We start from the raw sequence: 16,634 nt of genomic DNA, 5'->3' as shown, positions 1-16,634 counted from the left end.
CGATGCCTTGTTGCTTCTTTCGTCTGTTTTTTAAAAATTCACAACTCTGTGCCGAATGCGAATTTTGGCATCCTAGTGATGAGCAGGATCTGGACCTGGGTGTAAGGGCGGTGTGATCAGTAGGTGGACATCAACAGGAATCATGGAGCCATATAAAGACTTCTCCAGTACTTCTTACTGTGTTGCCACAGAAATTATTCCCTGGCTATTTTATACAGACCTAAATGACAAAGCACGCCTTGGCTTTTGTCATCTTGACCATGAGTTTCTCATTCCCATCTTTCCCTGTAACTTCTAGCCTGTGACGTCTTCATACAACATATCATTCTTACAGACTGTGGGATAAACTTTTCCTTTCTTTTCTACTTCTCCAGGCCTTATTTCTAAGCAACTAGATAGATCTCTCCAATTATAACTAGAACAAAAAGTCCTGGCAAGTTGGATCACATGGGAAGTATTTCTTTATTTTGATTTTGACTTTTGCACATGGTGACTGACGCACCTTCATCTAGCATGAGTGGGTTTCAACTCCCTTCCAAGGTTTGTTTATCAAAGGGTTGGGGTTGGTTTGAAACTGAAGTCACTTCAAAAAACCCACTCCCACTCCTCCCACTCTGTGCTTAGTCTTGGGAGTGGAAAATACCCGCCATGCACTGCCACCTCTCTGTGGGCATTCTCAAGCCAGGAGGACATCAGCTACCATGGGGCTGGAAGCCCTGTGGCTGCATGTGTGGGATCTGTATCCCACCTGCCCATAACAAGTCAGACTGGCATAGACTGGGGTTATCTTCAGACTCTCTGCACGGGGTTGTACAACATCCCTTGAACTTCTCCTATCACCTGCTAGAAGCAACGAGTGACTCACAGGCCATAGTCAGCACCATTGAGGAGTCAAGCCCATGTGTCTTGAATGACACATCACAAGAATTAGTCCCCCACATCCCTTTAGTAATGCGCCCTGAAGTCCTTACGGTAAGACATCTTCTAATCTACGTTCAGTACGGTGAGGTAGAGCTTTATGATGTCCCCATTTGACAGAAGAAGCACTAAGATTTGAAGGATTTATCCAAGGTCTCATATAAAATCCATGCTAAAGCAGGGAACAGATCTCTTTCACATCACAGCGCACCTTGCATTTCAGACAGGATTCGGCTCCTACTGTAGCGACTCACCTCGGAGTGTCCATGGGTGAGTGATGTCTCTTGCTTTACTCAATGAAGAGTTAAGACTTAGTGCAACCATGACAAATGGGAATTCAGCAACATTTGAGATGCTCTAGGACATTCCAGACCTCCATGTGGAGCTGGCAGATGTGACAAACTTGCATAGAGAAGACAAGAACATTTCTGAGCTGGGAGCTGGGGTGAGGCAGGGTACTCACGGCATCTCAAATGACACTAGGCAAACATCAACCAAATTGTTTCCTGAGTCATCACAGCTAGTGGAGCCAGAGCCGTACGAAGGTCGTTGTTTAGACCCATGTATTGCCTACATGTCCACTGAACACAAGGGAAGCTTGGACACCCCCACCACATGGAGACACCTCCATCGAAGACACCTTTGTTTAGGTGTCTGAATCTGGAGCTGAACTTGCCCATCATCTTGAACTGCTTTGATGCTGACTTCTTGCCTTAGTAATTCTGCCTTTCTCAGGGGGACCTAATGAACAGTCCTCCGTGGTAAACACACGTGGCACGGAGACTACGCAACAGTAAATGGTGAAGAGAAATGAGAAAGCAGTGGGAAATAAGACATCTGTATAAAAGGCTAAACTTTCTGAGAAGAGTGTCGGACCAAGGAATAGAGTTTCTGAGAAGGAGAAACCAGACCCATTGCTTGGGATCATGAAAACATGAGTGGACTAGAGTATGATGCAGGTAGCAATCTGATACCGGAGGAGAGGAGCATGAACCACTCTGAGTTCAAGGGAAGGCCCTGGAGCCTTGCTGAAGCTCGCAGGGGCAGGCTGAATTTCAGCCTGTTTTGGTTTTCATCCTCTAATTTCTACCGATGGCCCAGAAAAAGAAAAGGCCACCTCAGAAATATAATGAGGGTCTTTGAAAAATCCACATTCATAAGAGAGACTCAAAACAATAACTCCCCTTAAATTGCCATTGCTGTTTTTAAAGCCCATATATGTGCAGGAATAAAAACAGTGCATGGAAAGCCATCCCAGTCTACCTGGCCTACTCATGCTATGCAATTACACATGGTTTTACAACTAGTCTAATAAAAGCCGTAGACAAATCATACCCAAAAACCCTGAATATTTAAAATGAACAATATATCCATTTTTCCCTTACTCGCAGTGCTGTTCAGCTGAGCAGAGAGGTTTTTCACTAGGGCTATGTAAAGTTTTCATCACGAATCCAGCTGCAGGCTATGGGCTGTAAGTAAATTGAATGCACTTACTGTAGCATATTCCCTAAGTATTTACTGTGGTGCCTGTCCCTTTAAACCTGAAAATGATGCCTAAATGGTGCTCTATTTCTTTTCTGACATTAATTCCTCTGAAGACTCTACCAAAACAAAATTGGAAGATACCAACGTTTCTCCCAGGTGAGCTGGACAGCAAATATTCAGTGCGACATGAAACCTTCCCTCAACCCCTGTGCAAAGGCGGTGCTTGCTTAATGCCAAGTGCCACGTCCCGGTTCCTCCCCATCACTCGCTGGCTGCTCAGGCCTCTGTGCTGTGAACCCTGTTATCGTGTTTTCCCCTTTGGGTGGCACATTCCTCCCTGAAGCTCCGTATGAATCTAGGAACAGGCTTTCATTTTGATGCACACGGAGTGAAAATGCATTTATATATAAAAGAGAGCGCACTAGATTCTGCTTTTGTAACAACACTGCCTGAAAGTCGTTCCCCCTTACTTTTTACTCTGTTTTTATTTTTACCCCAGAGTAAAAGGGGTCAGAATCAGACCCCAGGTCTGATTTTCATTTGTTCCTGCTGGAGTTCAATGCTTGATCTTTCTTTTTTCTTTCCTTTCAGAGGAGGGAATTACTTTTGTCTTCTTTCCTTCATTTTCGCTCTTTGTTTTTCACTTTGAACATGGAAAAATATGGATTATTACCATTATATAAATAATAAAGGGTTGCATAGACTGTTTTGTCATTCATTTTCCTCATAGGATTTCAGGACATTTCCTTAACCAGTTTCTCAAGTGTGTCACCAGTCCATTATGGCAGATGAGCACTATTCCACCTATGGTGAACATCACTTGTAAGTCTGACAAATGGCCTCCTCACATCTATGTGACAACTCTGTACTCTACTCAGAGCTGGAGTGACCAGGGATGAAAAACCAGAGCCCCACGCTGGGAAGACATGTTACACCGGTGTCCTGTCCTTTGCTCTTTTCTCATGAAAAATGTTTTGGTTTCATTGGGCAAGAGGAGAGTTTCAAATCTTCAGCATCTGCTCCCTTGCTAGGGAGCTCTTCTGAGACCTTCCTCTAAGGACCACCACAGCCCCATTCTCCCCGGGATCTGACTCCCACAGGACACAGTGTCACCAGTCCATAAGAAATAGAAAACTGCTGGTGACTGTTTGGGAAAGGCAGGAAACAAAGGTGAGTCAATTCAGGGACCAATCTCCAAGTAAGTCTGGACAAGAAGAAGGTGGTCTTCTACCACTGAATCCCACTAGGACTTCCTGACACGAGGCTTGCATTGTGTTTCTATACAGGGTAGTCCATGTCCAAGCTAGCACAAGGAGGGCTTTTCCACATTAGACCAGAGGAATGTGCACGTTCCCAAACATTTTATTGTGAAAGTGAGAAAGTCCATAGCAAGGCAACTTCAGAACTGTTTGCTCACATGGAGAGTTGCCCTCCCGCCCCTTGCCAGTTAAAGGCTTGTTCATGTCCTGAAATGTGAATGCTTCCTAAAACCTTTTCTTTTGGCTAAATTAAGATGTCCTCACTGACCCCAGGAACGTTGGATCTCTTTATAGTTCCGCCCCAGCCTTCGCCTTAGCACTGCCTTGAGGAGCTGAGGTCCACAGGTTCACTATGGATTGTGTTTCAAAAGGACTTGCTTTTCTCCCCTTTCATCCCGCTGCCTTTCAGTTCTCCCGAATGCCCCTTTTTCTCTACTGCTAGAAGAGGTGCCTGGCCACATTCATCTGATCTGTGCTCTCATTATCTCGGCTGCTTCTGTCATGTCTCCTCCTATTCATCTCCTCTGTGAACTCAGGAGCTGCCAAACCGGCTCAGGCCCTGGGGCCATCTAGTCTTGTATCTTCTCCTGGATGCAAGCCAGCGACTGATCCTTCTGCAGGAGGCACAAGCACCCCAGGCCAAGCAGAAACGGGATAATCTGCCCTCTGTTATGGATTGTCCTTGAATACCCTCAGAGAAGTGTCAAATCTCCTGTTGAAAATGTTGGCTATCACCCACCACATAAGGACTGGCAAAGCTCCCCCCCTCCCCTTTTAAAACACTCTTAATGAAGATCTTCCTTGCATCATGTGCCTCAGTGTTTATCTCACCCAAGGAGAGCTGTCTGAGACATGGGATGAGTTGCCCTCTGGAAATGCCTCTCTGTCTCTCCATTGACTCTACCTGGAGTGTGGATGATCAAACTGAGATGATCAAACAAGGAGAAGTGGGTAAGATGAAAAGTACCCTAGGCAGCAGTGGTTTGGCATCCACCAACTGCCCACAAGAGCTCAGAGGAGAGCCTTGAGTCCCAGCAAGCTGAAGAGAGCAGAAAGGAGGGTTGGAGAAACCTGTTCCTGGCTCTAAGATGAGCAGAATAGCTAGCATCGGCTTCTGCAGAGCAGAAGCTGACAGACCCAACATAACGTGGGCAAATTCAGGTGACGCAGCACAATGATTTTATACCACCGAAGGCCAAGCAGGCAACCCCCCAACACCCTCCTGATGAGAGAAGGGTGCCATGATCAGTCAGAGGACATATTCAAGTTGCATTTCACTGAACAGCCAGACAGTTATCACCATCCTCAAGAAAGCGGTAGCAGAAAGACAATATCCTCCTGCTACGTCAATGAGAAGAAGGCTGTTCTCAACAGGCGTGCATGTACACAGTCCTTATAGGCATGTGAGTCCACTATTTGCTTTCCATAATAGCTTTGCCCCTTTCCTAGGACGCTGACCACAGGTATCTCAGTTTTTACCTGTTTATATAGGCAAAAAAGCTGCTGACATTCACTCCACAGCTGAAACATTTCTGGCAGCACTTAACTGAAATCTCAGTCCTTATATATGCACAGATCTTCAAACAAGCCTCATCTCACTTAGCTAACCGAGATCTTTGATCTTGTACAGAGGCTCACAACCAGATAACGGCTCATAAAAAAACAGTAGAGAGGAGAAGGGCACATGGGAACCCAGGCCTTGAGAGAACCTGGGTCACTGTGGTGACATCTAAACTAGCAAATGAGAAACAGAGCCAGGACTATTCGTTGATCCTGAGCCCAGCTGGCAGAGTCTGCCACGTCCATACTGTTAAACTCCCTCAGTAGTTGTATCCAATCTGCCTTTTGGGAATGGCTCCTGGACTATGTGAACTCATTTTCTCATGCCTGGGAAAGCTTTGGGAAAGGGCTAGCTGGCCAAAACTGTACCAAAGACCATGTTAACAGAATCACTTGAGTGCCGGTGCTTGGGCTCCAGCACTGTTTGCGTTACAGGTATAGACATAGTCTGTGCACAGACCTCTGCCTATCACAAACATGGTCAAATAATCCCCTTCATCACTTTAAAAATAATGTGGAAGACCTGTGGTTCAACTCCTGGAGACGGAGCCTCTCATATTATCAGATTTTCCAGGCTGGGCTTTTTGGCAGAGTGCATTAACCCAGGTGGCTGCTGTGTCCAGACAGCTCTGGGGAGCCCAGGCATGGCAACTAGAGCTTAGGTAAGGTGTAACACAGACGTGTAGACAGCTTTATGCCAGCAAAATGTTATCTTGGCAGTAGAGGTTAATCCTTCTAGGAATCTGATCTCAGCTATGCTCTCAAAGTTATGTCTGAGGAAAATGCCAGCGTGACTCTATTGCTGTAGCTAGATGGGCAAACCCTGCCTTATGGAGAAAAGCCCTCTTCTGAAGGTCCATCCAGCCACCAGTGTCTCTGATGGGTGTCTAATGGTGGAGTCAAAGGAAATTAACTTCAAAATCACACTTTTCAGGGGGAGCAATGCATGGCAGATGTCTAAGACCACTCAGGAATCTGGGGTGAGTTTGGTGAATAGTTTCAGTCCTAAAGAAGCTGGAGGCAATCATGGAGTAGAGGAGAGGGGACACACACAACAAGACTAATCTTGCCTTTGGAGTCCCTTTTGATGTGACATTCATTATTATGACATTATTTATGACATGAAGCTATTTATTTTGAAATGGTTCTTCCATTTTGAAACTTCCCCAAAATGTAAATTCAGTGGATGCTATTTTGAGGGTGTTAATATAGAATAGTTCTTTCCTTTGTGATTTTTGGCTAGTAAACCAGAAATCTCATTAATCTTACTGATGGTGTTTTTGTTGTCGGTGTGGGGCTACATTTCATGGTGTTTCCAACTAGAATAACTGCTGTTATCACTTAAATTGGGGTTCCCGTAGCCCGGTAACCCACACCCCCAGCAGTGAGGACTCAGGCTATCTTACACAAGTGCCAGTATCTCTCCAGGATCTTCTCACCATGACCTGGTGCATCCTTCCCCAGTCCATCCTCCAAAGGGCATGCTGAATCTCATGTGGGCAGGGCCGTGTTGAGGTTCATAGAGACGCTCAGAACCAACAACTATGTGCACCTCTGTCTTCTAATGCCACACATACAGGAACGAGAGACGGTCTGGTCTGCGCCTGGTCTAAATTTATCCAGGTACCAATCACCTGGGCTAATTCTGCAGGGAAAAGGTGCTGGGAGAGCAGCAGCCATGATTTCCTGGGCACAGTTTAGGTCGTTTGGAAATAGAGCACGAGAACTCTTATACGTGTCTATTTTTGTCAAAAGCTGTATGAATTGCCACTCTATTCAGAGTGAGATACCCTCTGCACAGTCATCACTGTAATTATAAAGACTTTAGTTAAATTCCTGTTAATCTGAATGCCTTTAACCGCTGTCTCAGAATCACACTGAAAAAGAACCCCACCTGAATCCCCAAAAGTGAACAGCCACAGACAAGAAGATTTGAAGCTCCTTGAGAGAGCCCAGGAGATTTCACTTGAAATGCTCCATCAGGATATCCTGACAACACCTCCAGCAAGGACAGGATTTAAATCTACGCATGCAGAGCAAAATCCCTCTTTGTAGGCAATGTTACAGGGCAGTAGAGTCTATCACAGAAACCTGGTTCAACCTGAAAGGAACACGGCCAGCGGAGAAGTGTACAAGCCATCTCTATAGACTTCCATTGCTTTTTCTTGGTGCACTTTCTGGTTCCTCTTGTGCTCATTCACTTTTGACCTCAGTTTGGAAATCAGAGTAGCCTGAGCAGAGCCTTGTATCTACACGGCCATCAGCATGGCCCAGAGGCATCCAAATCTTACCAGGCACCTGAGATGGGAAAAAAGTCAACCTAAGCTACCTTTATAGTTAACAGGGAGAGGTAAGCACCACCATCAGCACGGATCTACCATGGATCTCTAGAGACTAAAGACACCCAAGTATGACTGTGCTGCTCTTGTAGCCTCTTGGTTAGATGTGCAGTGTTGTGTGGTAGTTGATTGCTGTGATCTAGGTTTTTTCCCACTCCTATTTAAAATAGTCTTTCCCAGAGCAACAGGAGAAAAAAACCCTAACGTGATTACTTCAACCAGGAAGAATAAGATGGCAAAATCCAAGAGGAGTTACTCTTGGAGGAAAAATCATATTGCACGTTCAACAGCTGGTTCTTTGTGAAGGGCACGTTAAACACAACTTTTAGTGGCCAATTCTTTGCTCAGATTCTTGAGTATATTGAAACTCTTCACAGACTCGAGCAGAGTTGCTCCCAGTTTACACTCTGCAAAGAGCAAAACGAGCCTCCTATACTGAGATTTTTTCAGACCTAATGATATTTGAACTCTACTGCTAGGAACCTTTAGAAGAGAAACACACCTTATGATACTACTAGAATGCACTGAAATGGGGAAAAAAACCTTTGCTAAGGAAAACAACACATAGCTTGATTTAGAATAGAATCTTTCCCCACCCATTGCTATGTTCTGAGTAGGGATAGTTGGCATGAAACAACATGACTCCACAAAAACATACAATATACTTGCATTTTAACACCGTACATTTGATATTTGTTACAGCATCTTTATCCTGGCATTCTTTTTTAATTCAGATGAGAACCGCAGCCATTGAGAAGAATTTAAATCTGCCTAGCACAAGTTGAAAGGATGTTGTAATCTTGCAAGTGGGACTAAAATACCCTGAAAAATAGGGGAGCACATCAGCACTGGAAAGAAAAGCCCTAGGAGTTCTGCTGTTTGCTTCTGAAAGTAACCATGAGAATCTCTTTCCCCTAGCACAGGTCTGGGGCAGCTTTTGAACATGGGACCCTGTGCCTAGAGATCAGTAACTGAGCAAAGCCTAATTCTGTTGACTGCTACACCCATGTCATTATTCTGTCTCAGCCTCCAAAACAGGGTGGCCCAATCCAGACTGCTTGGTGGGGATCGTTCTTGGCCCGTGCTAACACCTGAGCCAAGCCTGGGAATTGTTTGGGTTGGTGCTAGCTGCTGTGAGCTAAAAACGTGCCAAGGACTGTGATGATAATTGAACCACGTGGATGACCGAGATCTGGTGGCTGTGCTCATGTTCTGATGTGTTTCAGTTTATTAGCATAGATGAAACCCAACAGACTCATCTCCAGATTGGGGAAGCAACATCTTCTGCCAGGGCTTTGTGAAAGAACTTCCTGCTATAAATACAGCTCCCACGGCCTGTTCCTTGGAGACGAGGCAACATCAAGGCAATGTTTCAAACAGTCTGTGACAGTACCAAACACGGATCCTGCAAACCAGCTCTGGTTAATGGTTTGGCCTGGACACAGAAAGTTTGCAGGCCATTAGAGAAACAACTTCATCCCAGTCCTGGAAATGCTTTTGCCCTCATGGAGAAGAGGAAGGAAACCCAACTTGGTTCACACTCACTGGCCAAGGTAAGAGGTTCTTCATTCAGTGTGTTTAGAGGAGATGTGTCAGCAGTGCACACTTTGCTAACCTTACGGTTTGTAAATCTTTGTTATTCTGTAGGGGGCCATTGGTGGAATTGTCTCGGCATAATTGCAGGTGAGGGGACTGGTCTCCTGAAAAGACGGAGCATCTCAACACTTCTGGAGAGTATACAGGGCTGGCATCATTAGAGTGAGTCTGGCAGAGAATTTCTGTGAGGGGGAGTGACAAAGTGACAAAAACGGATGTGGTGCAGCTGGTGCTGTCTCACAGTGGGGTAGCTGAAGGCACCAGGGACACTGATTTCCACGGATAACAGCGGGAACGTGTTTCTTCCTCTGCTTCCCATGCTTTGTACGCTCTGCAAAAGTCTAAGTAAGTGATGTGCAGCAGGCCAGAACTCAATGACACGCCAGCATCCACCGGTTAAGTCATGCTCAGGTTGGCTTGTCTATCCTGGGTCTTTTTGCCTTCTCAGAAGTTCATGTGTGTACAAGATGGAGTTGAGACTGCCTCTTCAACAGGTTAATGAACTTCACCTTCCCCAAGGACAGGCTGAGATCAAACCATGCATCCGTTCCCCTACTGCAAACGTCTGTTTGCACCTTAGGCTATTTCAGATACGGGCTCTTGCCATAGGGAAACAGCCGTGCCTGGTGGACATCCCCCATCAGTGAGCGTCCGTGCGAAGACGTGAACGTACTGAGGGCACTGAGAGCATGAGGTCGGTCAAATGCCACTTAGGACAAAAGTCATTTCAGCAGATTTCCACTGACTCAGTAAATCTGCTGCACTCAGGACTGTCACCTCGAGCTAATCATCTAAAACAACTGATAGTTTCTGAAATGAGAAAGTTCTTTCCTCCAATACTCAGCAATTTTGAGCCAGTTGCATAAACGTGAACTGCTCCATCTACATCAGGGGTAGAAACACAGAGAAGTCCCTAGCATCACCCCTGCATCTTCCCCAAGTTTTTTGCACATCTCAATGTCTATGTGCTCTCTACCCAGAGCTAGCATGCTCTCCTGGATGCCTGACATGAACCCCAGAGCTGCACACTAGAGCAACCTGAAGATGAAAAGAGTTGAATTTCCATGCATTTTACTAGCCAATTGCACAGCAGAGTGCAGCCACCTTTTCCTATGCTCTAATCATGAATCTGCCGTGAGAGGTATGTCTCCAAGAAAGTCTGCAGCATAAAATTACCTGAAAAAGCCTTAATTTCCTGCCTGGAATCTGTTTGGCATGAACTTGCTCCCCAGGAGCCTACAGCACAGAGATCCTCCCTAAGAGCTTTGGCTACTCAAACCTCTCTCTCCATGCCTCAGTTTCCCAGTTGGCCTGCAGCTCCTAGGAACAGCATGAGCTAATGCTTGTGTAGCGCTCTGATGATGTAACCCCCTCCCAGTGATTACCACAGTCTTACAAAGCCTAAAATTGGCAGCGCTGGCTACCTGCCAGTGCTGCCCCGTGAATGGTGACTCATCTTTATTGGCTGTGGCATGTCATATGTGTGATGGTGGCACATGATACGGAACAGAAGGGTTTTTATCAGCACTCCAAAATAACAGAGCGAGAGCTATGGCAAGGTGGTGGACGGAGAAGCTGCAGGTGGAGATGGGCTAAGGGATGACGTCTTTCTTTGGGCTTGCTCCAAAGCCCATTGGGAAAAAAAAAAAAAAGCTGTCACTGGCTTCAAAGGCTCCTGGACCCAATCCTTCCCCGCCACGCTGGGACAATACGGCTGATGATAGGACAAGCTTTCCCCATGCCGCTCACTGCCAGCGTGCCTTGGGCTTGGCCTGCTCTCAGCATGCCAGAGCAAGACGTCCTCAGTGCCCACTGCCAACTGTGGAGATGGCTTTTTGATGCTGCTGGGAATTGGCCCAAGACCAGCGACTCATTTCAAGCAGGGCACCAAATTGCTATCTGTCATCCGGCTTTGGTGAGAAGGAGGGGAAGACAGGAACAGAGCCATATGCCCCAGTCTGGCAAAGCACTTGAGTCATATGAGTGGCCTCCCAGGCGAGCTGCTTATGTGTTGGGAGCTATCTGGGCATTTTGTGAGGTGCCTCCTTGGTCTGCTGATGAACATTTAAAGGGAAACTGTGGTTGAATCAGGATAAACTTTCAACGCAGATGTGCTGCTTTTGGCTGGGATAGAGTTAATTTTCTTCACAGTAGCTCGTATGGGGCTGTGTTTTGGATTTGTGCTGGAAACAAGGGTGTTTTCGTTACTGCTGAGCAGTGCTGACACAGAGTCAAGGCCTTTTCTGCTCCTCACCCCACCCCACCAGCGAGCAGGCTGGGGGTGCACAAGAAGTTGGGAGGGGACACAGCTGGGACAGCTGACCCCAATTGACCAAAGGGATATCCCACACCAGATGATGTCATGCTCAGCATATAAAGCTGGGGGAAGAAGAAGGAAGGGGGGGATGTTCGGAGTGATGGCATTTGTCTTCCCAAGTCACCGTTACGTGTGATGGAGCCCTGCTTTCCTGGAGATGGCTGAACACCTGCCTGCCCATGGGAAGGAGTGAATGAATTCCTTGTTTTGCTTTGCTTGCGTGCGCGGCTTTTGCTTTACCTGTTAAACTGTCTTTATCTCAACCCATGAGTTTTCTCACTTTCACTCTTCCAATTTTCTCCCCCATCCCACCGGGGGGGACTGAGCGAGCGGCTGTGTGGTGCTTGGTTGCCGGCTGGGGTTAAACCACGACAGCAGATTACCCTGGTTCCTCCCTGCCAAGACCCTTCAGGAAGCACACAACTGGTGGGGTCCTTGCCCACATGGCAATGAGCAACTGCTTTTCTGCTCATGCTGCTTCTGTCACAGGGAACCAGGGTTGGGTGATGGATGTTTCCCATTTCTTTTACTCCCCAAGGAACGGCATGAGAGAGAGGGAGAGAGAATATGTCTTCAACCCCATGGACAAAGTTTTAGCATCTTTTTTCGTTATGATCTGTCTCACCGCCCAAGCCAAAGCCCAGAGTGTGACTCTGGTAGACCTTCCATTTACCCCATCTCCTGTTACCGAGAACTCTACGAGGCAAAGACTTTTTTAGGCATGCATTGCAGTTATCTTGGGGGATCTAAGGAAAAATACACCGGTCAGAAAAGGGAGAAGGACTCCTGCTTCTGGAGGAAAAGGACTTTGCTTAGGCCTGCATCAGTGTCTCACCCATCCCAAACAGAGGGTGTAGATGGCATGTTGGTCTTTTTTGTACTGAGCCCTGTGGAATCTGATGCCTGTGTAGAAAGGGTGAACCACAGCCTATTTATGATGGGTAAGTGTGGTTTTGGGGCTTTGCACAAATGGGGACAATTTTGTGTACTGAGGTCACAGAGATTTGAACTTGGGGTTTTGGATTCATCTTTGAGCACTGTTGGAATGTATATATTTAGTTACACCCAAATTGAAAGACATCTGTGGAAAACAGGCAGCAACACCCCACAACAAGCACTTTCCCCACACGTGGTTTCCCATCCAGCATGGCATCTCCCATCCATAGTCCTCTGTGGCATTCTTAGTAGATTAGCAGGGACTGTTCTCCAGCCCTGAGGCCAGCAGGCACACCCTGGCCCCATCCATACTCCACCCCTTGCCATCCAAAAGTGGCCACGTCTAACTGCCTGCTGGGAATGGTCCTTGGTCTGTATTTACTCCCAAGCAGTCCTTGGGAATTGTTTGGCTCAGAGTCAGCTGGTCCAAGCCAAAACCACGTCAGGCCCATGCTAACAGGGCAGCAGTGGTGATGATGGATGCCCATTGCTGGTGCCTGTCCACTTGCACCCCAGAACTGCATTTCTGCTGGGTTCTGCAATGGACGTACCTGCTCGGCCCAGGCCAGCATGAAGGATCCTGCACTAACTTCTAGTGCTCCTTCAAGGTTAGCACTGCTACTTGTAGGATAAACTTTCAAATCTAATGAGTTTCTTCTCCACTTTCAGTGGAGTCACGGGAGTTTTAGCCTCTTCAGTTAGATTCAGGCTACTGTTGAACACATTTCAAAATCACACCCTTGGGCAACTGAAGGCTGAAGGCTCCCTTTCTAACTTGGTTGCTCCAGCTACAAAGCTTACGTTGATCTTTGGGACCTGAGAGGGAAGAGGACTGAGTAAGAAGTAATCCATTCATTTGCTGTCCTTTAGATAATGGCCTTGCTTTTAGATCTCAAAACATTCCTCAACAAGTCGTGGTGCCTTGGAATATTTCCTACCCTATGAATATATCTAACAGGACATTTCAGACAGTATGTAGTCCACAGCATATCCATTATTCACAGCATATTATTGGTTAACTATCAGCCTGCCACCAGGGGAAAATTAACTGAGAAATTTATCTCCACGTGAGACTTAACTCATTATGACCCGCACAGGAAACCTCTCATTCAGGTGCAAGGGTGTTTAACTTGAGGTTGGCTCATCCCAAACCCACTCAGCTCGACGGGGAATGCCTTCTCTGAGCAGTGAGGACAACGGCTAACCCACCACTGCTGCTTGTCCTCCGATACCCCACAAAGACCAGTTAAGTTTTCTAAACTAAGTGACGGGGGAAAGCATCTTAGAGTGCCCTTGCAAAAAAGGACAAGCCCTGATCATAAATGGCCTCCAGACATGGTACAGAAAGAGCGAGGACATGACGAAACAGATAGGACTTTGCTTTGGGAGGGACAACAAAATTTGGCTACATCATTTGTGAACTCCACCAGAATAACCCTTCAGCCAACACACATCTCTAGCTGAGATGTCTAAAATCCCTTTTAGTGCCTAACTTGCATCACTCTGCTTAAAAAAGTGACCCCCCAGACAGGCTGAAGCTAATGTTGCTTTTTCTTAAATATACGAGCAGTTTCAGACTACTTATTGCGGGCTGCACAGAGTGCAGACACCTCACAAAATCCCAGAGATTTCAACAGGACTTTGCATAATGAAGGCTTACGCTGCAAATCTCTTTCAGATCAACAGCAGGGTTAGAGAGGAGACGGGCACAGCATCGGTGGATAGACAGTCCTTTTCTGTGGGGGGAAACCCTGCACTGAAAACTGCAGCCTCACGCAGGCAAATTCCCAGCAAAAGCGTTGCGTAAAGCACTCGTGACATGAGTGGAAGGACATTAGAGGTTCGGCTAAATTGCATTAAGTCTTAAAGTAGCCACATGAAAAAATTAAGCAAAAGGAAACCTCTTTAAGAGGAGATTTATGCTGAAAAACTGGAATCCCTCTCACCTCACTAACTGCCTAGAAGTTGGGTGTTTCCTTTAAGCTGGTTATATGTGCTCCTTTCCATTCAGTGGAGAGGAACAGGCACCTCTTCAGGGTGAAGTGGGTTAAGGACGGTTTATTCTGCAAGAAGTGAGGTGGATTATCTGCTAGGAGTGATTACGAAATGAAGATCTGGGTTGCTGGGCTTTTTTTGTTGTCGTTAATATTACGTTTCCCCCCACAAATACGCCATGTTATTTAAATCGGGGGAGTCCTCTGGCCAGTGCTGTCCAGGAATCTGAGAGACATGGCCACCATTTCATCCCATCCTCTCCTAAATCTCGGAGAGAGTTAAGGTGAGCGAGGGACAGGGCTGCATCCTCTTCAGAGTCCCACCACCTCCTCTTGCCTAACCCTAAGGATTAGGTCTAAACACATCACCTAGGTTCTGTCTAGGTTCCCTGGAGAAAGGTGCTGCTGGAGGGTGAGCATCTCACTTCACCTCCTAATCTGAGAGACATGGCCACCATTTCATCCCATCCTCTCCTAAATCTCGGAGACAGTTAAGGTGAGCGAGGGACAGGGCTGCATCCTCTTCAGAGTCCCACCACCTCCTCTTGCCTAACCCTAAGGATTAAACACCCTAAACACATCACCTAGGTTCTGTCTAGATTCCCTGGAGAAAGGTGCTGCTGGAGGGCGAGCATCTCACCTCACCTCCTTCAGCTGCTTTGGACACGGGCTGATCCATGTTTTGGAGGCATCCTTCCTCCCCCACCTTCCGTTGATTCTGTTTTGGACCCACATATCTGTGGTTGTAGCAGATGAATCGCTGGCAAAGGACCTGCATACCAACACCAGCTTCTGCCACTTGCATATTCAGGAGCTGATGTCGACCCATTTGTCCCAGCACAAAGTACTCCAGCTCAGGCTCTCAGCGTGCACTTTCCAGGTCAGATCTGCTCACCCGACGGAGTACACCGAGTTCTTACTTCTTTTCTCCCTGTGCTATTTTCTGTTCTTCCCGAGTCATCGGGTGCTGGCAGCTAATCTGGGATCTGGTCTGTCTTGTGCTAGGGATATGATGAAGGAACGAAACCAGACCATCATGAAATCTCAGGGGGGGTTGTCCCAAGCTTTACTGAAGGTTAGATTTGACCTCAAATTCCAGCTCCAGCACTTCTGCTGCTGGTGGTGTCAGACCATGCTAACTCTTGGGTGAGCGGGGGCTTACTGGTGAAACTGGTCCATTCTTTGAGCACTGAAGGAGCAATAAACACAGGTTCCACCCAACCCTTTCAAACAGGTACCCCTCAGGGTAAAATGGTTCTTGCAAGGCATGGTAAGGCTTTTCTTTCTTCCGCCCACCCAATAGATATGGAAACCAGGAAATTAGGCGTTAGCCTGATTGCCTCCCCTTCTACTAGTCCTCGCAGTGCTCCCCTACTCACTGCAACCACAATAGGCAAGATCAGCCCTTTCTGTCACCACGCTCCTAAACATCTCTGGAGGAGATGCTCTGGGTCTGAGTAAAGATCTCCAGTGTATTCATTCTTCTTACCTCAACAGCTACCCTAATATGGGAACTAGAAGAAACAAGCAAAATTTCCGGATAGCCATTCTACAGCTCCTTAAATAGGAGAAGGGGACATTAGCTGACCCATTTGGAGAAGACTGGAGCCTGGCTTGGCTTCCTGCACTGGGCTTGGCATTGCAGTCTTAAGAGCAGGGAGGACTGAGGCTTGGAGGAGGGATGTATGCCATGTAAAATGGTAAATTGACCTTGTTGTAGCACTAAATGAATCCATAAGAGACTGTGTGAACCATATGGAAATAGCTGGAGTCTGGACCTATTAGCACGGGCTGTACTTGGGTTTATAAGCCCTGCTGTGGGCTGTTTTGCCAGCACGCATCCCTCAGTGACGCAGCTGATACTGTGGCTGTTCAGAGGCAGAACTGGCCTCTTCCTGTACCGTGTAATGAGCCACGCTCACACAGACACGATGAGCCAGGAGAGACTTGATTTGATTTTTAAACACACTGTCTTCCTAACAATATCTATCTTCCTTTGGTTTCTGCCTGCTTTAAGGGAAATCTTTGATGCTCCCTTTCATAACGGCTCCTCTCTGCATTTAATTTCCTTTTTACATAATTATGTACTGGCCAGGAGGAGGAGGAAGACAGAAACACTGAACGGGCATGGAGGAGCTCTAGGAAGCCTTGCACCTGAGTCAGGAGCACTGAGCAAGCTCTGCTGCTCGTATCCATCAGCAGCCCCCGCCGCTCAGCACGCAGCCCCGAG

The 16,634-nt window shown here is 46.9% G+C and overlaps 1 protein-coding gene across 1 annotated transcript in view; it reads right to left on the bottom strand.

Annotated features, from left to right (window-relative positions):
- The window catches only part of XKR6 (XK, Kell blood group complex subunit-related family, member 6), a 23,164-nt gene that overhangs the window by 3,922 nt on the left and 2,608 nt on the right, over positions 1–16,634 (bottom strand). The window lies entirely within an intron of this gene.

The sequence above is a fragment of the Pygoscelis adeliae genome, unplaced genomic scaffold, assembly GCF_000699105.1.
Source record: "Pygoscelis adeliae isolate BGI_AS28 unplaced genomic scaffold, ASM69910v1 Scaffold121, whole genome shotgun sequence".
Taxonomy (NCBI): domain Eukaryota; kingdom Metazoa; phylum Chordata; class Aves; order Sphenisciformes; family Spheniscidae; genus Pygoscelis; species Pygoscelis adeliae.
The sequence above is the reverse complement of the archived record's forward strand: the minus strand, read 5'-3'. Positions and strand labels throughout refer to the sequence as shown.